The sequence below is a fragment of the Bubalus bubalis genome, chromosome 10, assembly GCF_019923935.1.
Source record: "Bubalus bubalis isolate 160015118507 breed Murrah chromosome 10, NDDB_SH_1, whole genome shotgun sequence".
In the NCBI taxonomy this organism is placed as follows: domain Eukaryota; kingdom Metazoa; phylum Chordata; class Mammalia; order Artiodactyla; family Bovidae; genus Bubalus; species Bubalus bubalis.
This window is the reverse complement of record NC_059166.1, coordinates 51,382,532-51,393,740: the sequence shown is the minus strand read 5'-3', so window position 1 is coordinate 51,393,740 and position 11,209 is coordinate 51,382,532. Positions and strand designations below refer to the sequence as shown.

Sequence of the window (11,209 nt, the reverse complement as noted above, 5' to 3'; positions counted from 1 at the left end):
AAAAGTGTACTTAAAGAGTAATACCATAAATACAGAAATGTTAGCAAAGATGTATGTTATGAACGCTATCTCCCTACATTAAGAATTCACATATGCATTCCTGTTCTGGTCATTTTACGACAGAAGATCATCCTTGTGTGAGGAAACACAATTAATTCATTTACTGTTTTTTAATGTTAAGACAATCACACAATCACGCTTGAGTGAACTGCAACATATAATGGGAGAAGGGATTTTAATTGGAATCAGTTTTCTTTATAAGATCACCAAAATGGGAGTAATTTATGATTTAAGACACAATCCGCTGAAAAATCACTCTGACGAATCCTTTTTAAAGCACTTCATACAGGGCAATTACCGCTTTTCTTGAAGTTGAATGAACCCTTCGCTTGAATACAGATTAACGAGTGTCGAATTACCACATGGTCCTCAGTGTACGTTTTGTTTTTTGAAAAAAATCAAAGTAAATAGCAGCATTATTTAAGAAACCAGTTCTTTCAACAGACGCCCCAAGACTGATGTTTAAGCAAGTCTCCTTGGCAACCAAGGAGCCAAGTACATCTTGGGCTAGGAGGAAGGGGGAAAAGGGACAGCAACTCTGAGGGGTGGGTAGAATAAGTAACCGGGAGTAGTAACTGCTCCCGCTAGACGACGCTGCTAGAAGCTGCATGGGCTGCAAAGCCCCTGAAATTTCAACTCTTATCTCGCCCCCACTGGTTCACAAGCAGACTCCCACCCTCTCCCACCGGTTTGAAGAACCAACTCCGAACAGGTAACGAGGAGAGAGGGTGAGCTGTCTGCGGGGTTACGTACCCGAGGCGGCAGCGCAGGCACCTGGCTCTCGTTGATACACAATGGTCGTACTTCGCCCCACGATGCCCGATGCCGAGGTTAAGAGAAACCGCAGTAGCTTCTCTCTGCCGGTTTGGGGATGCAGTTGTAAAGAACGAGCGCGTTAGCTTGTGTGTGCGTATGTGTATCGGTGAACGTGTGTGCGAGCGTGTGTATGTGTGTCTGCGCGCTTCCCGACTCTCCCGCAGGGAAACGGTGTTTCCTAGTAAATAAAGGCAGCAGCCAGCCCTGCGGGTGGCGCGTCCGGCTAGCTCTGCGCTAGGCGACAGCGTCAGGTTGGGAACGCACCCCCGCGGACCCGCGCGGCTCAGACTGCGAAGCTGCTCCTCCCCCTCGCGCCTCGGGCGAGTCAGCGCGCACGCTCGCCCCGCCCCCCGGCGAGCACGCGCGCCCCTCCCCCAGCATCCCGAGGCGCGCACGCCGCGCACCCCCGTCCCCTGCCTAAGGAGAGCCAGCGCGCGCCCGCTCTCCCCGGAAGTCTACCTCCCCGGTGCTGCACGTTTCTTGCTTTCTGGCACCTGCGCTGCCCACTGCTGGGTCGCTTGGACCGCCTGCCGTTTCAGCAGCGTTGCCTCCTGCGACGACCGAGACACCGGGAGCCAGCCTGCCTGCTCCCAGACTGCCTCCCAGGGCTGGAGAGCGACCCACGGGAACAAATGCCGTGACCCCAACTTGAAGTAGCCGCGAGCTCTGGCCCTCTGCTTCCCTCCCCCGACCCAACTAACTTGTAAAGTTCAAATTTCCCCTTTTCCTAGTGGCCGCTTTGCAGGACCTATATCTCGGCCCTCCTTAGAATAATAACTTTATTGGTACTGTCGAAAAGGGCTTTCCAGTAACCTTAAGAAATGACAGGGGATCCCAGGGTTGGATGGAAGCCTATTTGGTTGCAGCTAACCCAGCATCAAACCTGTAAACAGACAGCATCCTCAGAATACCACCATTAACTTCTTCGGCCTGGCCCACTCTGGTGTCACTTGTGGGTGATTCATGTCATTTTTGTATAAAACATGCTTAGAAGCAAAGTGAATGATTTTGATAGGTAAAATATTATGTGTTACACTTTGGAATTGAAAAAATTTTATCCAATATGGAGTTACACAGCCAGTTAACAGTGAAATGGGTGCTTCCCAGGAGGTGCTAGTGGTAAAGAATCCGTTTGCCAATACAGGAGATGTCAGAAACACAGGTTTGACCTCTGGGTTGGGAAGATACCCTGGAGGAGAGCATGGCATCCCACTCCAGTATTCTTGCATGGAGAATCCCCACAGAGGAGCCACTGAAGCGACTTAACCATGCGTGCATGTAACAGTGAAATGAAACTCTAAATTGAAGTAAACTGTGTTTTGTAGAAGATCAGGATTTAACTTTTAGGAAGATGAAATTTAACAGTTGAGTCTCTTCGCTTGCAGGTTCTTCCACTGTTGGGCTAGGAAACAGTGCCCTGATCTATTTGAGGTGTCCCTAACATTCTCATTAGTCTCAATCGTTCAGCAATTTTTTTTTTGCTCAATCCACACTCACTCCCTTGTAGCCTCTCTGGCCATTCAGTGCTTCATTGCATTGGTCTTGAAATTTGGACTTTAGATCCTCAGTCCTACTTGTCTAGCAGTCCTGGACACCAAGATGGGCAGAGGGAGAAGAATGACAGACTGGTTACAAACATTAGGTGCAGTGTCATTTTCTAGAATTTTTCATAAGCAGTTTTATATTTTCCATTAAGTGTTATTTTATACCAGAAGTTCAAATGTTGAACCACACTTGAACCTAAATTCTGACAATGACTTAGTGTCAATAAATACAACACTCCCTTAACATTAATAAAGTATTTTGAATGTGCTTAAAATTTAAACTCATCTATAGTATAATGATTAGATTATCTGTTTGTTTATAGAATTGTTCAGTCACTAGGTTGCTAAGTCGTGTCTGACTCTTTGCAACCCCATGGACTGAAGCCTGCCAGGCTTCCCTGTCCTTCACTGGAATAAATAGAAGCTATTTATTTAAAAAAAAATAGAAAAGCAAAGACTATAACTGTATTTACAGAGAAAAAATATGTCACCAACTCACCACCTGTGTGACTATAGAAGGGTTTCTTACTGCTCAAGCCTAGTCTGTCTTGTTCATCATTGTATTCCTATAAGCTAGCAGAATGCCTGTCATATATTGGGGGCTCAGTTAATATTGTTGATGCATAGATATTGAAGTTTAAAGAAGAAAATTTATATTGTCTATTAAAATGTTTAGTTCAGAGAGGGCAATTTTCTCCTAAATGCCTCCTTTAGACTGATTTAAAGTACAGTTTTTTAATTTAAGATGCCTTTTATTTCTCTGAAATAAGACTTGGCATTTTGTTAAACAGCCGTAAAAACTCAATCCAAGTGTGTTTTCTAATATACTCTGTTACTAAAATAGATTTTAGGCACTGTTTCTCCCTTGGGCACCGATTGCAGCCATGAAATTAAAAGACGCTTACTCCTTGGAAGGAAAGTTATGACCAACCTAGATAGCATATTCAAAAGCAGAAACATTACTTTGCCAACAAAGGTCCGTTTAGTCAAGGCTATGGTTTTTCCAGTGGTCATGTATGGATGTGAGAGTTGGACTATAAAGAAAGCTGAGCGCTGAAGAATTGATGCTTTTGAACTGTGGTGTTGGAGTAGACTCTTGAGAGCCCCTTGGACTGCAAGGAGATCCAACCAGTCCATCCTAAAGGAGATCAGTCCTGGGTGTTCATTGGAAGGACTGATGTTGAAGCTGAAACTCCAATACTTTGGCCAACTAATGCGAAGAACTGACTCATTTGAAAAGACCCTGATGCTGGGAAAGATTGAGGGCAGGAGGAGAAGGGGACGACAGAGGATGAGATGGTTGGATGGCATCACCAACTCAATGGACATGAGTTTGGGTGGACTCCAGGAGTTGGTGATGGACAGGGAGACCTGGTGTGCTGAGGTTCATGGGGTCACAAAGAGTTGGACATGATTGAGCGACTGAACTGGACTGAACTGAACTGAACATATGGTAGTTCCCTTTTTTAAGAAAATAGTTTAAAACAATGCTTCACAAAAGCTATGCAAAAAAAATTTTGAGCTCTTAAAATGTATTTCACAGAATGATCAGTGTAGGGCTTCAACTGTCAGTATGATCAGTGTAGGGCTTCAACTGTCAGTAATTAGATGTTTTCCCTGTTTCAGTCTAGTAATATAAGACATGTTTCCATTCCAGAACAAACACCTGTCATGGCTGCCTTGTCCCATAGCGAATGAGGAGCTCAGTGTTATTCTTAATGCCTCTGTCATGGTTATCTGTCATAAGCCAGTAGTGACATGAAGGAGTTGCTGAGCCAAATTTCTAATTATTCTTCCAAGGAAAACAGATCATTATAAATTATGCCTAAACCAAAATTGATTTTTTTCTTGGCTGATACTCTGTAGTTCTCAAGTGGAAAATACAAAATAACTAGCTTAACAAAACACCTCAATTTATTCAGTTACCTTTTGGGTACATTTTGTAGCTATTTCATTCTACTTATTGGGAGCTGCTGCTGCTGCTACTGCTGTTAAGTCGCTTCAGTCGTGTCCGACTCTGTGCGATCCCATAGACGGCAGCCCATCAGGCTCCCCTGTCCCTGGGATTCTCCAGGCAAGAACACTGGAGTGGGTTGCCATTTCCTTCTCCAATGCATGAAAGTGAAAACTGAAAGTGAAGTTGCTCAGTCGTGTCCGACTCTTAGCGACCCCATGGCCTGCAGCCCACCAGGCTCCTCCGTCCACGGGATTTGCCAGGCAAGAGTACTGGAGTGGGGTGCCATTGCCTTCTCTGTATTGGGAGCTAGTGTCACTCAAAACTAATAATGCCATGGGAAAATCTTTTACCATTAATATTTTTGATATTTATATTCTCTGCCACATTATCTGGTACCAAACACTGTTATTTATGTTGTTTTTAGCCTAATTCAGTATAATCAAGTAGACATATAATGGATGCTTAGAAAATATTTACTGTTCTGAACACAAAATAGTCCTTGCCCACAAGACAGAATATTCTAAGTGCTCTACTAAATAAGTACAAACAAAATACAAAAGGAGTTCTTAGTCATCATTAGGGGAGGCAACTTTTAAAATAAATTGAATTTTTTTCATGTATTGGATTAACAAAGATGTAAAAAGATTATAATATCCAGTGTTAGAATATGGGTAAATAAGAACGTGAATGCACATGGATACAAACACTTTGGATGACAACTTGCCTGTATTTACATTTTTTTAATGCACATTCCTCTTGTTAGAGCAATTCTACTTCTAGGAATTTATCCTGGGGTTACTGTTGGTTTGCAAACTCCCCTCATACATGGAGGGCAAGGAGAGACTGAAAAAAGAGGCAGACCACTCCAGATTGGGAGGTGGCTGGTTTAATAAACAAGGGAACTTACACAGGAGTAGATCTCTACACCTGCCTCCAGAACCTTCAAAGTTTATATAGAGGCCTTAATGGGGTTCCATCACACACGTCATTCAGACAATCTCAACAATGCTCTATTCTTTCAAGGCTATGTTCTTGGAACAGCTCCCAGTGTAGGAAAGATGGGCAGAATATGCATTCCAAGAATGAGGGAGGCGATGAGGAGCCTTCAATTGCCTGAGTCCATCTCATGAGTCAACCAGTGGTTACGTCCTCTCCATGACCTCCTCCAGGACTTACCTCTATAGAAAAATGAAAAACTGGGTGGAAGATCTAAGTAGACATTTCTCCAAAGAAAACATACAGATGGCCAAAAAGTGCATGAAAAGATGCTCAACATCATGAACTATTAGAGAAATGCAAATCAAAACTATAATGGGGTATCACCTCACACTGGTCACAATGGCCATCATCAAATTAATGTGTGTGTGTTCAATTGTTGTCATGTCCAACTCTTTGCAACCCCATGGACTGTAACCCACCAGGCTTCCCTGTCTACAAACAATAAGTGCTGGACAGGGTGTAGAGAAAAGGGAATCCTATACTGTTGGTGGGAAGGGAAATTGATGTAGCCATTATGGAGGTTCCTAGAAAACTAAAAATAGAGATATTGTTACATAACCTCATACTATGTTATGATGCAACAATCGTACTCCTGGGCATATATCTGGAGAAAACCATAATTTGAAAAGAAACATGTACCCCAATGTTCATTGCAACACTGTTTACAATAGCTAGGACATGGAAGCAACATACATGTCCATCAGCAGAGGAGAGGATAAAGAAAAAGTTGTACATATATACAATGGAATATTACTCAGCTAGAAAAAGGAACAAAATAATGCCATTTGCAGCCACATGGATGGAGCTAGAGATTGTCACACTGAATGAAGTCAGAAAGAGAAAAATATCACGTGATATTGTTTATATGTGGAATCTAAAAGAACTGTACAGATGAGCTCATTTACAAAACAGAAAGAGTCACAGATATAGAAAACATACTTATGGTTATCAAGGGGAAAAGTCAGGGGGATAAATTGGGAGACGGGGATTGACATATACACACTATCATATATAAAATAGATAATAAGAACTTACTGTATAGCATAGGGAACTCTACTCAATACTCTGTAATGACCTATATGGGAGTGCATATATGTATATGTATAACTGATTCACTTTGCTGTACAGCAGAAGCTAACACATTGTAAATCAACTATACAGCAATAAAAATTAATTTTTTTAAAATGCAAAATTTTATGTAAAAGAATGTTCATGATAGTCAAAAGAAACAGGGAAAGAGAAAAAAATAGAGAGAGGGAGGCGTCCAGGTGGAGAGAATTAGAATCCATTATTTGGAGACAAGTCAAATTATTAGGATACTACGTGGTTATTTAAAAAAATAAGTAGATCTTTAAACACTAATGTCAAAAGTGTATTACTAAATGTAAAAAAGCAAGTTGAAGATCAATAGGAATAATATGAACTAGCTTGTATAAAAGCAGAGCAAGAGTGGGAGGAGAGGAGGGAGATGTGTACATAAAAATATATTTTACTGGCTCAGGTGGAAAGGGGTGAATCTCAAGCAGTCAGGAAGTCCTGACATCAGTCAGGCCACCCTGGCAACTACATAACTATGGGTCTGTTAGTCACTCAGCTGTGTCTGACTCTTTGTGATTCCATGGACTGTGGCCCACCAGGCTTCTCTATCCATGGAATTGTCCAGGCGAGAATACTGGAGTGGGTTGCCATTTCCTCCTTCAGGGGATCTTCCTAACCAAGGGATAGAACCTGGGTCTCCTGCATTGCAGGCAGACTCTTTACCAGCTGAGCCACCAGGGAAGCCCTCTACATAACTCTATCTGCATATAAGCCTCATAAGGATATAAGACTAAAACACAAAGAAACACACACATATATAAACTGACCCTATACTTCCAACACTTGGTAAACAAAGACCCAAGATTTCTCCCTTTCAACTCTGATTCCATACTCTTTCCTGACTTTCTCCTTTTCTTTTTGGCCATGGTCACAAACCAATCGCAATATTTTGCTGAGTCTCCTGTATTAGTCACAGTTCATTGAATTCTGTTTTCAGTGGCAGACACTGATTCTGAATCACTTAAGCAAGAATGCGCTTTATTGGAAGGGCACTTGTGACTCAGCAAATAGAGAAGGGCTGGGAGGGAAAGTCCAAAGAGCCAAGCTTTGAAAGACCAGAAACCCAAAATAATATCATTCTAGCCAAGATTCAAATTCCCAGGAGAGTCTATAATTAAGCCAGTCTAGGTCCTAAGTCCATCATGATGTGGTTTGTGATTGGAGAGGCAGTGGTGAGGGTTGGATTTGACCATATGGAATGGAATGGGAAAGAAGTAGTTCCCAAAAGAAAAGGTGTAGTGTAGTTCTCGCCCCCGGCCCCCCACCCCACCCCCACCCCTCTCCAAAAAGGCAAGGGATGCTGGGCAAGCAAAACCAATGACTGTCCATTACTGCCATCTTTTAAATGGAGACAAAACTAAAGAATTATTTCCTTTTATTATCTACTCTCCCACCCTTTGACTGCTTCAAAATATATTTCAGATGGGATTGAAGCTACTTTGAAGCAAATTGATGAAAGTTCTTTTTAAAATTTATATTTATTTATTTGACTGTGCCGTATCTTAGTTTCAGCATACAAACTCTTAGTTATGGCCTATGGAATCTAGTTCCCCACCGGGGATCAAACCTGGGCCCCCTGCATTGGGAGTGCGAAGTCTCAGCCACTGGACCACCAGGGAAGTCTCCAAAATTCTTTTCAGTGATATACATTCTTTTAAAAGTGAAGAGTAACCTATTAAATACAAGGACGACACCTCAGGAACCCTGTTTAGAAAAATTTTCTCTCTTATGTTTAGGCCACCTATTGCGGAATTTAAAGGGAACACTTGATGATACATCAAAATTTTAGTTTCTAATATTAGAACTATCTGTGTGGGATCAATTTTCACAGAAAGTTCAAGACCATCTTACATTAGTATAATGCAGATGAAAGTTCCTAATGCTTTGAAAATTCTAATCCCACAGCAGCAATGTATGAATTTAAGCATGCCATTAAGAAAAAAATTAACTTCATTCATTAAATTCATCCTTTCATTCAATCATTACTAATGTTTCCCAGGTCACATCAGCCTAAAGGTAAAATAGGTCGTGCAGCTGTCAAAAATAACAAAAATATTTTTCCAGCTTCAGCCTGCCACTTAACAGAAAGCATCAGCCCCACTTCAAGTTGTCTCAAAGGTATTTTACCCAGGAGCTCTGATGACTCACCCGGCTTATCTTTGGTAACAGAAGAGGCAGCCTTTTTGCTGCAGACACAGTACATGCGGCTTCCACTCATGCCTTGGACATCAACTCTTGTCCTTTGTTTTTCCTTAACACCTCCTTTCTTCCAGAACAAAGGCAATCTTGCCCCCCGAGGCATAATGTCTGGAGATGTTAGCGTTTTTCATGACTGCAGAAGGAGGATGCTACTGGCATCTAGAGGATGGAGCTAGGGATGCTACCAAATACTCTGCAGTGCACAGAACAGCCCCTCACAACAAGAAATATCTGGGCCCAAATGCCAATAGTGCTGAGGCAGAAAGACCTGAGTCTCAGAAAGCTGGCCTACAGGACAATCTGAGGAACAGTAGCTCTTCCATTCTCAAAAATCACCTCTGGTATTTTTAAGCTAAACATGCTCCTCCTCTTTGCCTCTCCTTAGGATGATAGGATTCTTTCAACATTAAAAGCAGACTTGCCTCCTCTATAGAAAATGCAGTGATCATCTGAGACACTGAACAAGAAACAGTCTCTCTGTCATAGCTATTGTTTTCTGTTACCACACTCTTTCCGGCCCGATCCTCCTTCTGGTAACAGATCCGGCTGCCTTGACCTCGAGGGGTGGGCCTATAACTCAGGTGAGCCAAACAATAGGCCTTCCCCAGGTTTTTCTTTTTCACTCAAGCTGAGGAAAGAGAATCTCTTTTCTGGCCTCATGGCTATATAGTAAGAGGCTCTGGGGGGAAACATCTTGAGATAATGAGGCTCTCCTACAAAGAGAAGCAGAAAGGAAGAAAGCAAGGAGAGAGGAGGAAGTGAGAGAAAGTAAGCGCTTTCATCCCAGGTCTTCCCAAGTCCAGCTCCATTTCCATACGTCCTACCATTTGATTTTACGTGCAGTTTTCATCTTCTGTTTAAGCTAGGTTAATCAGGGTCTTTATCACTTCCAGCATAAGAATTTTGGCTAATACACGTGTCTTCAAAATCCTTAAAATTCAGTACAGCAGTATAGAGTAGCAGATGAAAGTGGAGCAGTACCCTGTGGGGCTCCTGGGCACAAAAGTCTTTCTGTGCCCATCCTTTCTTGCTTGTAGGAAACAGGCTTCATTCAGCCTCCATGACCTTCCCTGAGTTCCAAAGGGCAGGTTCAAACAGTTGCTAATCAGGAAAGAGAGGGGGTGTGGAGACTAGAAAGGAGGAATCAAGAAACAGTATTGCAGCCTTGGGGCCCAGGGTCCTGGTTAACCCTGAAGATACATAGGTAAAAATATCTTTGAGCTGTTTTGCAGATACTGAAACTGCCACCAGGTGGAAGAAGTTAATCATATGCTCCACATAAGCATGTTGGAGTAGGAAATGGCAACCCAATCCAGTATTCTTGCCCTGAAAATTCTGTGAACAAAGGAGCCTGAAAGGCCACAGTCCATGGGGTGGCAAATGGTTGTGATCTTGGATGGCCTCAGCTTGCAGCGGCTTGGATCGGGGCTTGGGTTCCCAGCCAGAGACTGGGCTGGGTTGCACGGTGAAAGCACAAGATCCTACCCACTAGACCGGGCCCTTCTGACTTTTCAGAAAAGAATTCCCACAAAGACAGAAAGTAATGAAACAAGTATAGAATTTATTAAGAGGAAAAAGAGTACAATAAATGTGGATAGACACACAGGCAGACTCAAAGGTAGAGTCCCAGAGTTGTGCCCTCATGGCAATTTGAATTACTTTTATGGGGTATTTCTTCCAGGTTTCCTTTGGCCAGTCATTATCATTTGCCTTGAAGGAGGAAACAGAATAGGCTTAATCTTGAAAGCAGGACTCCATCTTGAGCCGGACTGTGGACTTTGAGCTATATGCCCAGTATCTATGGAAATGACATACCAACTGGAAAACCAGGCCCCCAGAAGGAAGAGCTCCAGGGCTCATACCTAGACTCTCTGTAGCTTAAAAGAATACCCTAATTCTCTGTGTAACCCAATAGAATCATACATTCTGCTGCTGCTGCTGCTGCTAAGTCGCTTCAGTCGTGTCCGACTCTGTGCAACCCCATAGACGGCAGCCCAACAGGCTCCCCCATCACTGGGACTCCCCAGGCAAGAATACTGGAGTGGGTTGCCATTTCCTTCTCCAATGCATGAAAGTGAAAAGTGAAAGTGAAGTCGCTCAGTCGTGTCTGACTCTTAGCGACCCCATGGACTTCAGCCTACCAGGCTTCTTCATCCATGGGATTTTCCAGGCAAGAGTACTGGAGTGGGGTGCCATTGCCTTCTCCGAGAATCATACATTCTATTATGCTTATTGGGGTATGACCACAGGCCTATTGATAATTGTCTACTGTTAACCACCTAGGCTTAAGGCATATGAATCACAGGTTAACTTTGATGTATCTTTTTTTTTTCCCCCTTTGTTCAGACTTGTTTCAGGGAATATGGGGAGGTGGGTTTGGGCACGTATATAAGCTTTTCACAAAAACTGGCCAGGGTCCTTGGCTAAGAGGAGACTCTGCCTTAGCCCTGCTGGTGTAATAAACTGTACTCCACTATCTGCTTCGTCCTTCTAAGTGAGTTTGTTTCCCGGAACATGTGGCTACAAAAGCCTGGTT

The 11,209-nt window shown here is 42.9% G+C and overlaps 1 protein-coding gene across 3 annotated transcripts in view; it reads right to left on the bottom strand.

Annotated features, from left to right (window-relative positions):
• Window positions 1-9,286, bottom strand: part of KLHL32 (kelch like family member 32) — a 227,521-nt gene extending 218,235 nt beyond the window's left edge. For 2 of the 3 annotated variants that reach the window (XM_044924316.2, XM_044924309.2), the window contains exon 1: window positions 814-1,203. The gene's annotated coding sequence lies outside the window, so the exon portion shown is untranslated. Of the gene's footprint in view, window positions 1-813; window positions 1,204-8,622 lie in introns of those variants that run through there. The other variant, XM_044924317.2, reaches the window with a different exon arrangement.
• Window positions 9,287-11,209: the final 1,923 nt, after the last annotated feature.